We start from the raw sequence: 12,500 nt of genomic DNA, 5'->3' as shown, positions 1-12,500 counted from the left end.
GTGTTTCTGCATTCTACGCATTTCTTTATTTAGAAGTTTTCTGAACAATCTCTTTACTTCTAATCATGTATAATGTACATTTTTTTCTGTCAGATCAAAAGATGCTGGCTGAAGAACTTAAAGGCTTAAAAGCTTTAAAATTTATCAATACGAAATTTATGTCTCTCTGCTTTCATACATTTCCCACACATTCTAACAGATCTTTGTTCGTGTTGGAGTAGCTTGTAATACTTAATGTCTAACACGTCTTCATACCCAGGTTACATGTATTTTGCAAGCACCCAATGGAGCATCCAAAGTGTTTGTAACTAAAATGTCACTGCCAAAAGAAATATGGATTGTGCGTATGCGTGTGTGTGAGAGAGAGAGAGAGAATGTGTGTGCCTCTGTATGTGTGTGCATGTGTGTGTGTATCTGTGTGTATGTGAGTATTACCTTCGAACTCACTACAGTAGAACAAGAAGTATCATCTCTAAAACAGGTCTGACTACCACAATGCTTCTGTTGGTAATTTATGCGCCTTTTGTCAGAAAACCTGATACAGTTTAGTGTTTTGATTTCGTAGTTAGTTTAACAAATACATTCTTCTTTCCAAGCGAAATGTGTTAATTTTGAGTGTGAGGGAGGGAGGGAGAGAGATAGTGTATGCGTGTGTGTGTGCGTGCGTGTGCGCGCGAATCTTGTGTATTAGTGTGCAAATATGACTAAAAACTATCTTGTACAGAAACTACTAATATTTAAGTAATTTTTATCTCCTGTTAAATACAATGTTTGTTCAGGATTAAAAATTAAATAGACCGCAGTATCTCACATGCATTAGCAATTTTATTGAATTGCTACTCATCAAACGTAGAGATCTATCCTATTATAACAGTTAAAAAAATAAAGTAAACGGAAACTTACTTTCTGAACAAATCCTGACAATTCATATCAACCTACATAATACCTGATAAATATAATTCTTGCAGGAACTATGAAAATAATCTTGCAACTAATTTGGAGGCATCTTAGTAGAAAGCATTTATGTGTATTCCCACGATTTATTGAAATGAACCTGATCATTAGGTATTCAGTTTACTCAGGCGAAAATATAACAGCAGTAATTTTCATTTCAGAATCTGACTAGTAAGAATTAAAATTTTATAATAGGAATTCTTGCATCCAAGTCAAACGATCATTTGCTTTGGTAACTAGAAAGGTTATGTAAATCGTATGACGGTTTTTTTAAAAATTATTTTTAGCAAATTGAATGAAAGTCGCTTGAAAAACTTCTTGAAAACATCAATACTTAGTCAAATACGTTCTTTTAAAGGAGATTATTTGCATTCGCCAAAAACATTGACCGAAGACTATCCACATGTAAACTCATACTTCAAACGATGTTAACTTGACTTAGGAGAAAATAATTGCTACTAAGAAACTACACAAGCACTTCAGTAGATCAATATTTAATAAGATAACAAACGCAGAATCGTACAAATGTTTGACTCTTTCTTTCTACGGTTAATATTGCTAGAGAATGATGTATGTTTTATAAAATGTTAATATACTCTTTCCATCCCAGATGCAGATAAATTATTTTTCTGTATTACAATGTGCACTTGGAATAATAGCTGGCTGATTTGAATGGACTTTCAGTGATACACTGCCTTGATTTTCTGTAAAAACGCATTTAACTTTCAACAGCCAACAACTCTGTCCACACATGCTGCCAATTGGGACCAAGCAGATCTAGATTGTTTGATGTAGGGAACAGCTTCATTCTTGTACGTGTCGCGTGTTTCCTCAGCATGAAACGTTGAAGTCAGCACTTGTCATGAAATTTCTAAACAAATTACACTTATTTGTGAACAGCGAGACGTTTTCTCCATGACAAAATACAGTGAACGGCTAGTTTACGGGTTCGAATATGTCTCAAGCATATTAAAACTGGTAACAAGTTTTTATTTATATACATTACTGCTTAGGGATATCACCTCGTATAGTAAATAGTGTACAACTAAACATTATTTTATTAGACACGAAGTAGTTCACGTTGCTGTTTCTGTTTCCTTACATTTCGCCCTCGAATCACCTTGTATTGCAATATCTATTACCTTTACTTCTTTTTCATCATTATGGATGAGTACGCTATCTGGGCGTCTCGCCTCTATGACCTGGTTGCGTAATTCTTCGTGTCCTTTTTGTGCTTCTTCCTTTGTTTTTTCCTTCTTTCTCTGCTTCCAATACTCCCTCATTCGCAACTGATTCTGGCAAGGTTTCCTTACTTTGGGTTAGATTTCTCATTAAGCTCCCGAGTTCGATACGTATGCAGTCTTCCACACTTATCAGTCCTCTTCATCTATTTCCTCTCTTCATGTACAAGCGATCGGTGTCTGCACGTGGACGATGGTTTCCACGCATCATAAGGAGCTTTCTTATCTTCCTGTTCAATTCCTTTAGCTCCTCTTCTGTTCACTTTAGGATTCCAGTGTCATACCGAACTACTGCGACTGCGCGTGATTTTATTGCCGAAACTGGGGATGGGGTGAAGGAGATAAAAGTAAATGATGATCATGACACGATTTGAACCCTTGGCATAAAGAGCCTGAACATATATTGCACAGTATTTTGTCCAATGTTCTAATGATTCCACCGCGTCACTTACTCTGGCATTCAGCTTTGATGTCAATATTTTTCTCACTCGCCGCAAGTAATCTTTCTTAGTCTTTCCTTTCATATCGTTGTGTTTAATTCCATCTGCCTCAAATATTTCCAGGTATTTATAACTGAATTTATAACTGCCTTTGTCACTTCATCATTTGGCATAAATATGCCTTCTGTCCTGATAAGCTTTCCTCGTCTCCTCACCATCGTAGCACATTTTGAGAGTCCAAACTCCACCTTAATATCATTTGAGAAAATCCGCACAGACTGAACTAAGCTCTGGCAAAATCTTTAGCACGCCGGGATTTCGTGTGTTGCTGCATTCTGAGTTCAAATTCCGATGAGATTGACTATGCCTTTCAACCCTTTAGGGTCAATGAAATAAGTACCAGTCAAGCACTGGAGTCGCTGTAATCAACTAGTCCCCTCCCTCAAATTTCAGGCCTTGTACATTCAGTAGAAAGGATTATTATTATCGTTGCTGTTGTTACTGTTTCTTTTATTTACTTTTCATCTGCATGTTTGTTACAGTCACTTGCCGGTGCACACCAAGCGTCCTAGGGCGAGTGAAAGATAAGAGATATTACAGTATGACTGAAAACATGGGGAGGAAAAGTGGCAGGTGCAGTAGCGAAATATCTTCATGTAATACAACACAGACATTTAAATTGATAGGGTTTTCCTAAGGATGTGGGCAGTACTTATTAGCACAATCTTTTGGATTTCTCTGAGACATGGTTCTCCTGAGATCTTAACTAGATGTTTCTGACATCCCGTTGCATCATGCCTAGGGCACCTAAAATAACAGGAACAATTCTTGCTTTAAGATACCACATTATTGTAGTTCAATTTCCAGGTCCTTATATTTACTTAATTTGTCAAACTCCTTTACACATATATCTTTATCAGTGGGATTACTCACGTCTATTAGTCTACAAGTATTTTCTTCCCCGCCTTTAATAAGTATATCTGGTCGATTAGCCTGGATCATTCTGTCGGTGTTGACTGGAAAATTCCAGAGGATAGTGTCATTTTTACCTTCAACGACTGGCTCAAGATGGTTTTCATACCTGAACATCATATTATTATTATTATTATTATTATTATTGACAGAATCGTTAACACGCCGGAGAGAACGCTTTGCGGCATTTCGTCCGATTTTATGTCCTAAGTTCAAATTCTACCGAAGTCGACTTCGCCATTTATCCTTTCTGAGTCAATAAAATAGGTACCAGTTGAGCATTAGGGTCGGTATAATCGGCCTAGCCCCTCCCCCGAACTTGCTGGCCTTGTGCCGAAATTTGAAACCATTATTATTATTATTGGTTTATTCGTCAGGGTTCTTTCGTCTCACATTCTGTCCCACCTGTCTCTTTTTGCCTTTCTGCGGTATGTATCTTTATCTGTGCATGCGTTTACGTATGTATTTGTGTGCGAATGCCTGTGAGCATCTGTGTGTGTGTATGTGAGCATGTGTGTGTATGTGTATCAATGTGTGGGTTTAGTATGTGTTTCTTATGTGCATGTGTATGGCTTTATGCATTACACTGTTTGTATGTTTGTACTCGTGTCTAAAGGGAAGATCAGATAATTTATGCGTATGCTTATTTGTCAAAAGATAACCATCCCAAACTATAAGAATATCTGTTTCAAATTTACGATTTCACATCAAGAATCTTGCATAACAAATATATAAACGTAACTCTTTAACATGCTGTCTCGTAACAAATATTTCAGCAGCTGGTTTTTAGACTATATCACTTATCTTTTATCCTTTATTTGTTTCAGTTATTGGATCGTGACCATGCTGGAGGACCGGCCTGAAGATTTTAGTCGAACAAATTGATCTCATTACTTATTTCTTTAATCCTTGTACATGTTTCCTCACTCTATTTGCCCCACTGCTATCTTCCAGCCAGGCCTTTCATGATACTCTAAAGCCAGGAACTTTTCAGCACCCCTTCGTGCTTTCACTTAATTTACAATAACAAAATTGACGGCAAAACGTAAATAGGCCGGAGTGCTTCATTTTTCTCGAGTAGTTATTAGTAGACTTGTCAGTCTATTTTTCTATCACTTTGTTTGTATTAGATTTATAATAAATTCATTACGATAAATTTATAAACTCCAAGTATGCTACAAACACCATAATGACAACAATTGGCGTAATGACTCTCCCTATACGCAACAAAATTCATATAAAAACAACTTGTGAACCAAATACAAAAATATCCTTCAGAAAGCAAATCTGTAATTTTAAACAGTTAACGAATGTATTATGTACTGTTCTTACTGAAAACTTATGCTGCTAAGTAAAACAACACAATTAATTTTAAAGTAATATATTCAGTGGTAAATCCAAAAATAAATTTACATGGAATTTCAACCATGTTTCGTGGTCTGCTACCACAACAGCTCCTTTATAGGATCCAGTTAGCTCAAGACATCATCAGGAGGAACCACGTCCGGTTTCGGCCCCTACTCCTCTACCGTTTTGACGTGGCAGGTCCCCTCCTTTCGGAGGTGTCTTCAGCTCTGGTGTTGGGTGTATGTCTTCTTTCTTCTATTCCCTGGCCTCTTCGATGCAGCATCAACGAGTGTCAGCGTCCGACTGATCGTCATGTCAACTTCCCCTTTTTATATCTGCTGCTAGGCTCCAGCAGGCAGCCCCAGCTAGTTGTCACGTGACACTGTCTAAATTTCCCGCTGCTAGGGTCCAGTACTAAGGAAACAATATCTGAAGAGAATTTGTAAGTTGTGCATTTTATAGTACTAGTTACTGATTTTATGTTATGTTATAATGTTTTAGTCTTATTATTCCAGGTTTCGCCTAAAATGAAATCAATTTCTATAGATAGGCGACGTGTTCACCTAGTTTCTTACTCACAAAAGTGAACTTGAATAAGTAGGCGTCCTTTATTAATCCTGAGTTCTATAACACCTATTGATTTACGGCATTTTCCCGTGATGAACGTCAACACCCAAAACAGAATTGAGCGATAGAGATAAAATATAAATTTCTGGATTATCGAGGGTATCAGTGATTATTAGTTATTCGTTAAAATAAGAAATTTCTTCCCGGATTACCTGTTCAAACCCGTCGGACATTCCCAAACGACTGAGGAATTCGAACTTGCATTTTCTTAATGGTAGCTTAATCCATGGGGAAGGAGGGAATCTAACCTCGTTTATTGAGTCTAAGACGTCGACCTAACTTTCTGATTATCTCAAACACTGAAAATCATAGGAACGGGTAGATATCAGCTTTAAATAAAATATATTGTTGCACTCATATAAACTTCGATTTCACTTAACATGCATTCATTAGCCATTCAAATATGCAAATGGATCCATAAAACATAATTATTAAAGTACAAGACGGAAACTTACCACTGTTTTAGTAGCACCCACGAAACCGTGTTATATATAAAGATAGATATTCGTATATAGCCTGCTAATTAAAATGGCTTTTTTCAATTTAAAAAACCCCAAAACTTTTGAAGTTATATGTGTAGCATCGCATACTTCTTTTGCACCTTCGTCGGATAAGCTAGATCTGTTCTTAAATGCTCATTTATTACTATATATAAAAGCCTCTTGTTATAACAAAACATAATATCTATTTTGGCTTCACAAGAGGCTAGCTGTGAAGTGAAGTAGCTTGACATGCGTTTGTCCAAACAAGTATCTCACTTTTCCCTTTTATATATATATATATATATATATATATATATTACAAGCATTTTCACTTCCAGATATTTGGCTCAAAATCAAACCGGAAAATAATTTCCTGCAATCTTTATCGTACATTACATTCTGAAACTTGGTTCAGAAGATGTCTTTGCAAATCATACTTTGTATCCCACCATCTTGGCTTTCTGCAGTAGTTCACGTATATACACTACTGCCGAAATGAACTCCTTGCAGACCGATATATTCAATTATTTTTCATTATAGATTCATAATTGGCAAATAGAAAATGATATACGAAAATCTATGAGATGCTTAACATTTAATGCAGAAAATATGCATTGTACGAAAACGATCAATATTTTGGCTGGTCTAAAATTTAAGACCATTACAAATAAAAAGTTTTAATCTGTTATAAACTATAATAATTCTGAAATTCATGTTCAAGCTTTCCCTGTGTCAGCAAATCCCTGTCTATTTCAGAACAACAATGGGCAAAGCTAGGATATGGACAAATTTTGAACGTGGTAGAATTGTTGAGCTCCAGAAGCAAGGTCTCTCTCAACGTGCCGCCACCAGTGAAATTGGCCGCAGCAAAACAGCCATCCGAACTTCTTGAAAGGCTCTGAGACATATGAATCGAAAACAATCGACCGGCCGGCCGGCCAAAGAAAATTTCACCAGCGATCAGTAGAAGGATTCGGCAAGAAGTTACGAAAGACACTCGCCGATCACCAAACCAAATTAAGGCACCTACGAATGTGGAATGCAACTCAGAAAACGATAAGGCGACATGAGAGAGAGAGAGAGAGAGAGAGAGAGAAAGAGAAAGAGAAAGAGAAAGAGAGAGAGAGAGAGAGAGAGAGACTTTAAAATCTGAAACGTCTTCAGAGATCTCGTCTTCTTCCACGCTTCCAAATTACTCGTTTAGAATTTGTTTAGAATCACCAGATCTGGGTCATTTACAGCTGGAAGGTTTTATTCTCAGATGAGAAGAAATTCATCCTTCATTGTACTGATGGTTTCCAAAGATATTAGTATGCAAAAGATATTCCATCGGAGACTTTTTAAACGTGGTACAATGGTGGAGACTCTATCATGGTGTGGGATGCTTTCTCGTACCGAGGAACTATGGAACCTCAGGTTGTGCAAGGGCGTCAAACAGCAGCTGGCTATGTTGGAGCGAGCCTCACATTTCAATTAAGGCTCTCGTTTGTGTAGAGAAGGCTGGATTTATCAACAGGATAAAGCTACAATCGATAATGCTCGCAGGCCAAAGTATTTCTTCAGGAAAAAAGAACGTTCATCTTTTGGATCATCCACCATGTTCTCCTAAACTCTATCGAAAATCAATGAGGATAGATGGCAAGAGACGTTTTCAAAAATAGAAACAATTTGAGGCTGTGAATGTACTTCGCCAGGCAGTCATCAACTTGTGGTGTAACATCCCAGACAACCTCCTGCAAACGCTTGAGTTGAGTATGCCACAATGAGTTTTTAAAGTTATTCGCAGGAATTGTGGAGCTTCTAACTATTGAGCCCCTTCGTTTGCTATTTATTCATTGTTTTCGTTTATTTGTCATAGTCTTAAACCTCTGACCAGGTAAAATATTGTTAGTTTTCATACTATGCATATTTTGTGCATAAATGTTAAACATTTCTTTAAATTTTCAGATATCTTTTTCGATTTGCTAATGATAAATCTATAATGAAAAATAGTCGAATATATCGGTCTGCAAGGAATTCATTTCGGCAGTTTTTTCACTGGTCTTAAGATTTTGTCCAGCAGTATATTTATGTAAACTACTTGCTTTAAATTTGTTTCTCGCAATCTTTCCCTAATGCAGGTAGGACTGACCAGTAGAGTGGGAACAGTGGGGAAGAAAAACAAATAGATGGACTAATATTTAGAATCAAAACCATCTACAATATTATGAAGTTGATGGAGATGTGTGAATGAAAGCCGAAACTGAGAATATAGAAACCATAAAAATTCATGCTGAGAATGTGTACACCACAGCCAGAGTACATAAACTACGAAACCACTGAAATATTATAATCATATATGTGGATGGTCAGATCATATAGACGGTCCTTGAAGTGGACATTGGACATCCAATGAGAATAACTTTTCTTCTATCAGTGATAATAAAGAGAAACCTCGGAAGTGCTAATGGTTTAATATCTACGCATATTCATAAGTCTACAAACCAGCAACACTAAAGAAGTTGGTTATGTTATCGAGAAAGCAAATACAACCTATTCTGTTTGTCATGCAAAGTGATGACGTCTGCATTTTATCATAGTTTAGAGGAGAAACTGGAAAATGCAAGCAATCTATTAGATCGACGTGAAGAAAGGTTCATACATGTACAAAAAGAAATAGAACTGTACTAAAAAGCACTTCCGTGATGAATAATTGAAGCTGTAGACATTTTAGCAATAGTACTTTAATTTGGTGATAGAGATGAAACTACTGAGTCTGCTCAAAATTGAAATTACTTAAGATTGCTAAAATCGCATGCCGTGCTGAGGTTTTAAAGCATATCTATCTAATCAAATACGTAAAGAAATTCATATATTTAATTGGTTTCACACAAACTAGATACTATTGTCTGAGAAGGGAAATCGTATGCTGCTTTACTCTATTCTATTCCTGGTATATTTAATGCGGACCAACTGATTTTGATTGTAATATCGATCAAAAATATAGTTAATAATGTTTAAATTGACGATACAAAACTAAAATATACAGAGATTATACACAACTAAATAATTTTAACGTTCTTTACAATAATTTTAGTAATGACAAGGTGAAAAATCAAGGACGTTTTAATGTGGATTTTCAAATTTATTTTTCACCACACCCATGCAAATAACGAAGGAAGCTTTTTATGAAAAGAAATTTTTGAAAATTTGTGAATTTCATACACCCCCTTCCGGACCGATTTTGTCCGATCATTATTATTATTATTATTATTATTATTATTATTCAGTAGTTTTATTTTTATAGCGTGCTTTCACTTCACTACCGAGCGCAGCTCTGTGCGCCTTGGGTATGCGCTGTGGTTTGCTGAGATGCTCTTATGGTTACTATATTGAAAGTGTTTTGCATAGGATGTGTGCAGTGCCCAGTAGTGCAATTTTCTGTATGTTATATATATTTGTTAAGTCCTGGTGTTTTTGTTATGTATTTGTCTGAATACTTTTTATCATACCTAATGCGCCTACTATGATAGGAATTGTTTCTGTTTTTAGATTCCACATTCGAGTTACCTGTATTTCCAGGCCTTTGTATTTTGAAAGTTTCTCCATTTCTTTTAGAGAAACGTTGTCATCTGCTGATATTGATACATCAATTAGAAAGCATTTTTTTTTCTTCATGATCTCTGACAACTATATCTGGCCAATTGGCCTTAATTTCCCTATCTGTGTGTATTGGAATATCCCAGAGTATGGTTGCTTTCTCGTTTTCTGTGACCTTTTCTAATGTGTGCCTATACCATCTTTTTCTGTTGTTATTCCATAGTGTTGGCATAGCTTCCAGTGTATGAAGGTCCCAGCTCTGTTGTGTCTGTAAATATATTCCTTCTTAGCCAAGACTGGGCAGCCAGAGATAATATGATTTATTGTTTCTTGTCCATCTCCACATATTCTACAGTTACTTGTTATGTTTCTTTTCATTATATGTTTTTGGTAATTTCTGGTGGGGAGGCTTTGGTCTTGTGCTGCAATTAAAAATCCTTCAGTCTCTGCTTTGAGTTATGAGCTTCTCAACTATTGTGGGGATTTTTCTCTGTCTGTTTCATTGCATTTAGTTTAGTCCAGTATTTGCCATGAAGGGGCTTTTCTTGCCATCGTTTTATCATGGTCCGTTGCTGATCTAGTTTTAGTTTGGATTTCATTTGTTTTATAACTTTTGTTGTTTCTTCTTCTTCTTCTTCTTATTATTATTATTATTATTATTATTATTATTATTATTATTATTATTATTATTTGTTAGGTAGTATTATTTCTAGTTTGTATTTGTCAGCTTCCTTAAATACTGAAAACAGTTTGTTTTTTTGTTTTGTTCGCGTTTTGTGGCTATTTGTATTACTTTTCCTTGCTTCCGAAGTAGGTATTTTTACAGTCTTGTGGTGGTTACTTTATAATAGTTTTTCAGCTGTACCACCTTTTATACGTTGTATATATATATAGCCTTTCTATGTCAGATTTTGGGTGGTGCATCCTAGATCCTGTCATTATTTTCTTGTTTTCCTGTCTATTTTGGTTAGTCCACTTAAGGATATTGTAGCTGTAACTTATAACTGGGACGGCTAAAGTGTTAATACCTATTATCTTGTTTTTAGCATTGAGCTCTAATTCATTTATAGTATTCTTTCTTTATTTTCTCTTTCATTTGTGTCTGTTGTATCATATCTAGTTCATTGATTCCTAAATATTTGTATGTCTGGCTTTGGTCTAATTCTCTTATCTCATTGGCTTTATCTAGTGTGGTGCTGCTACTCTTAACTAATTTTCCTCTTTTCAGGATTGCTTTGGCACATTTTTCTAATCCAAATTTCTTATCTATTTCTTTGGTAAATCCATGTACTGTCTGTAGTAGTGTTTCCAGCTGTTTGTCATTTGTAGCGTATAGTTTTAGGTTATCCATATATAAATGGTGTTTTGCCGTAACATTTGTATCCGCATCCAGTTCTATTTAGTATGTAAGATAAAGGTGTCAGTACGAAGCAGAAAAGGAGTGGAGAGATGTGTCTCCCTGGTATATTCCTCTTCTAATGGGGATGGCTTTGGTTTTTACGAGTCCCTCTTTTGTTCGGAGCTGTACCACTCTCTGCCATTTATTCATAGTGTCTTATGTATTTTATAATTATTGGTGCTACCTTGTTTATGGCTAGTGTTTCGAAGATCCACGTGTGGGGAACACTATCAAAAGCTTTATTATTATTATTATTAGTAGTAGTAGTAGTAGTAGTATCATTGCACTACGCACTTATAAACAATGGGGGACACCTTCTCGGTAAAACAAAAAACAAACATGAAAATCTATGAACTTTTTCAAACACACTCAGGGTGAGTGATATACTTTTACAGAGTGAGAAAGTTTACAATGAGAAAATAAATGAAAGAGGGAGGAAGAGAGAGAGAGAGCGAGAGAAATCAGTAATTGTAAACTACATTCTGTCAGCAATTTTTCACTGTTGTTTGTAAATAGCTATTGAAAACTTACAGTAATAACAATAGCGATTGAACTTAAAGAGAAAACAATAGCGTCTGAGAAATGAAAGTGAAAACAATGGAGAGTGAGGGGAGAGAGAGCTGGCTAGTTAGACAAATAAGACAGAGATAGATAGATAGATAGATAGATAGATAGATAGATATGAATAGACAGATATACACGTTCCTGACGCTAGAAAACCGAAAGCAAATATTTAAAAAATTTTCAAAACCAAGAATCTAATATAAAAAGCAATATCTAATAAATTATTTTTATAACCAATGGATGTAAGGAAGACAATCAATTTCTGAAAGTTACTTCGCAAAGAGTTACTTCCCTTATCCAGGCAGCCTAGGAACGGGTATTTTCTGCCCCGCAGGAGGGCCGTTACACATTGTGTGAATACTTTTAAGAGTCTAAAACCATTCCTGGAATATAAGTAATATATGTTCCCAGTTTGGAGAAAATCAGTTGAAGAATACAGCTATTATAATCTTTTACGCACACACACAGAACGGGGTTTATATTATAGATATATATGGTCTTTGTTTTCTGTTAAGCAGCGTCGATTTTTACATTTCTGTAAATAATAATAGTATTTTATAAGCTTAAAGATTCAAAGCGATCACCGCGCAATGACTAAAGAAAATAGTTTAATAATGGGGCATATAAGCCCACGATAGAAAATAGTAGGTTTTCCCGTACGCATGATGTATATATATATATATATATATACATATATATATATATATATATGGCCCAGTGGTTAGGGCAGCGGACTTGCGGTCATAGGATCGTGGTTTCGATTCCCAGATCGGCGTTGTGAGTGTTTATTGAGCGAAAACACCTAAAGCTCCACGAGGCTCCGGCAGGGGATAGTGGCGAACCCTGCTGTACTCTTTCACCACAACTTTCTCTCACTCTTACTTCCTGTTTCTGT

General features: G+C 35.9%; 1 protein-coding gene across 1 annotated transcript in view; it reads right to left on the bottom strand.

Moving 5' to 3' along the window:
- Window positions 1-12,500, bottom strand: part of LOC106872479 (leukocyte tyrosine kinase receptor) — a 278,847-nt gene that overhangs the window by 101,639 nt on the left and 164,708 nt on the right. The gene's annotated exons all lie outside the window — the stretch shown is intronic.

This window comes from Octopus bimaculoides, chromosome 3 (genome assembly GCF_001194135.2).
Source record: "Octopus bimaculoides isolate UCB-OBI-ISO-001 chromosome 3, ASM119413v2, whole genome shotgun sequence".
NCBI lineage: Eukaryota > Metazoa > Mollusca > Cephalopoda > Octopoda > Octopodidae > Octopus > Octopus bimaculoides.
Note: the sequence above shows the minus strand (reverse complement) of the source record. Positions and strands in the feature narration are given on the sequence as shown.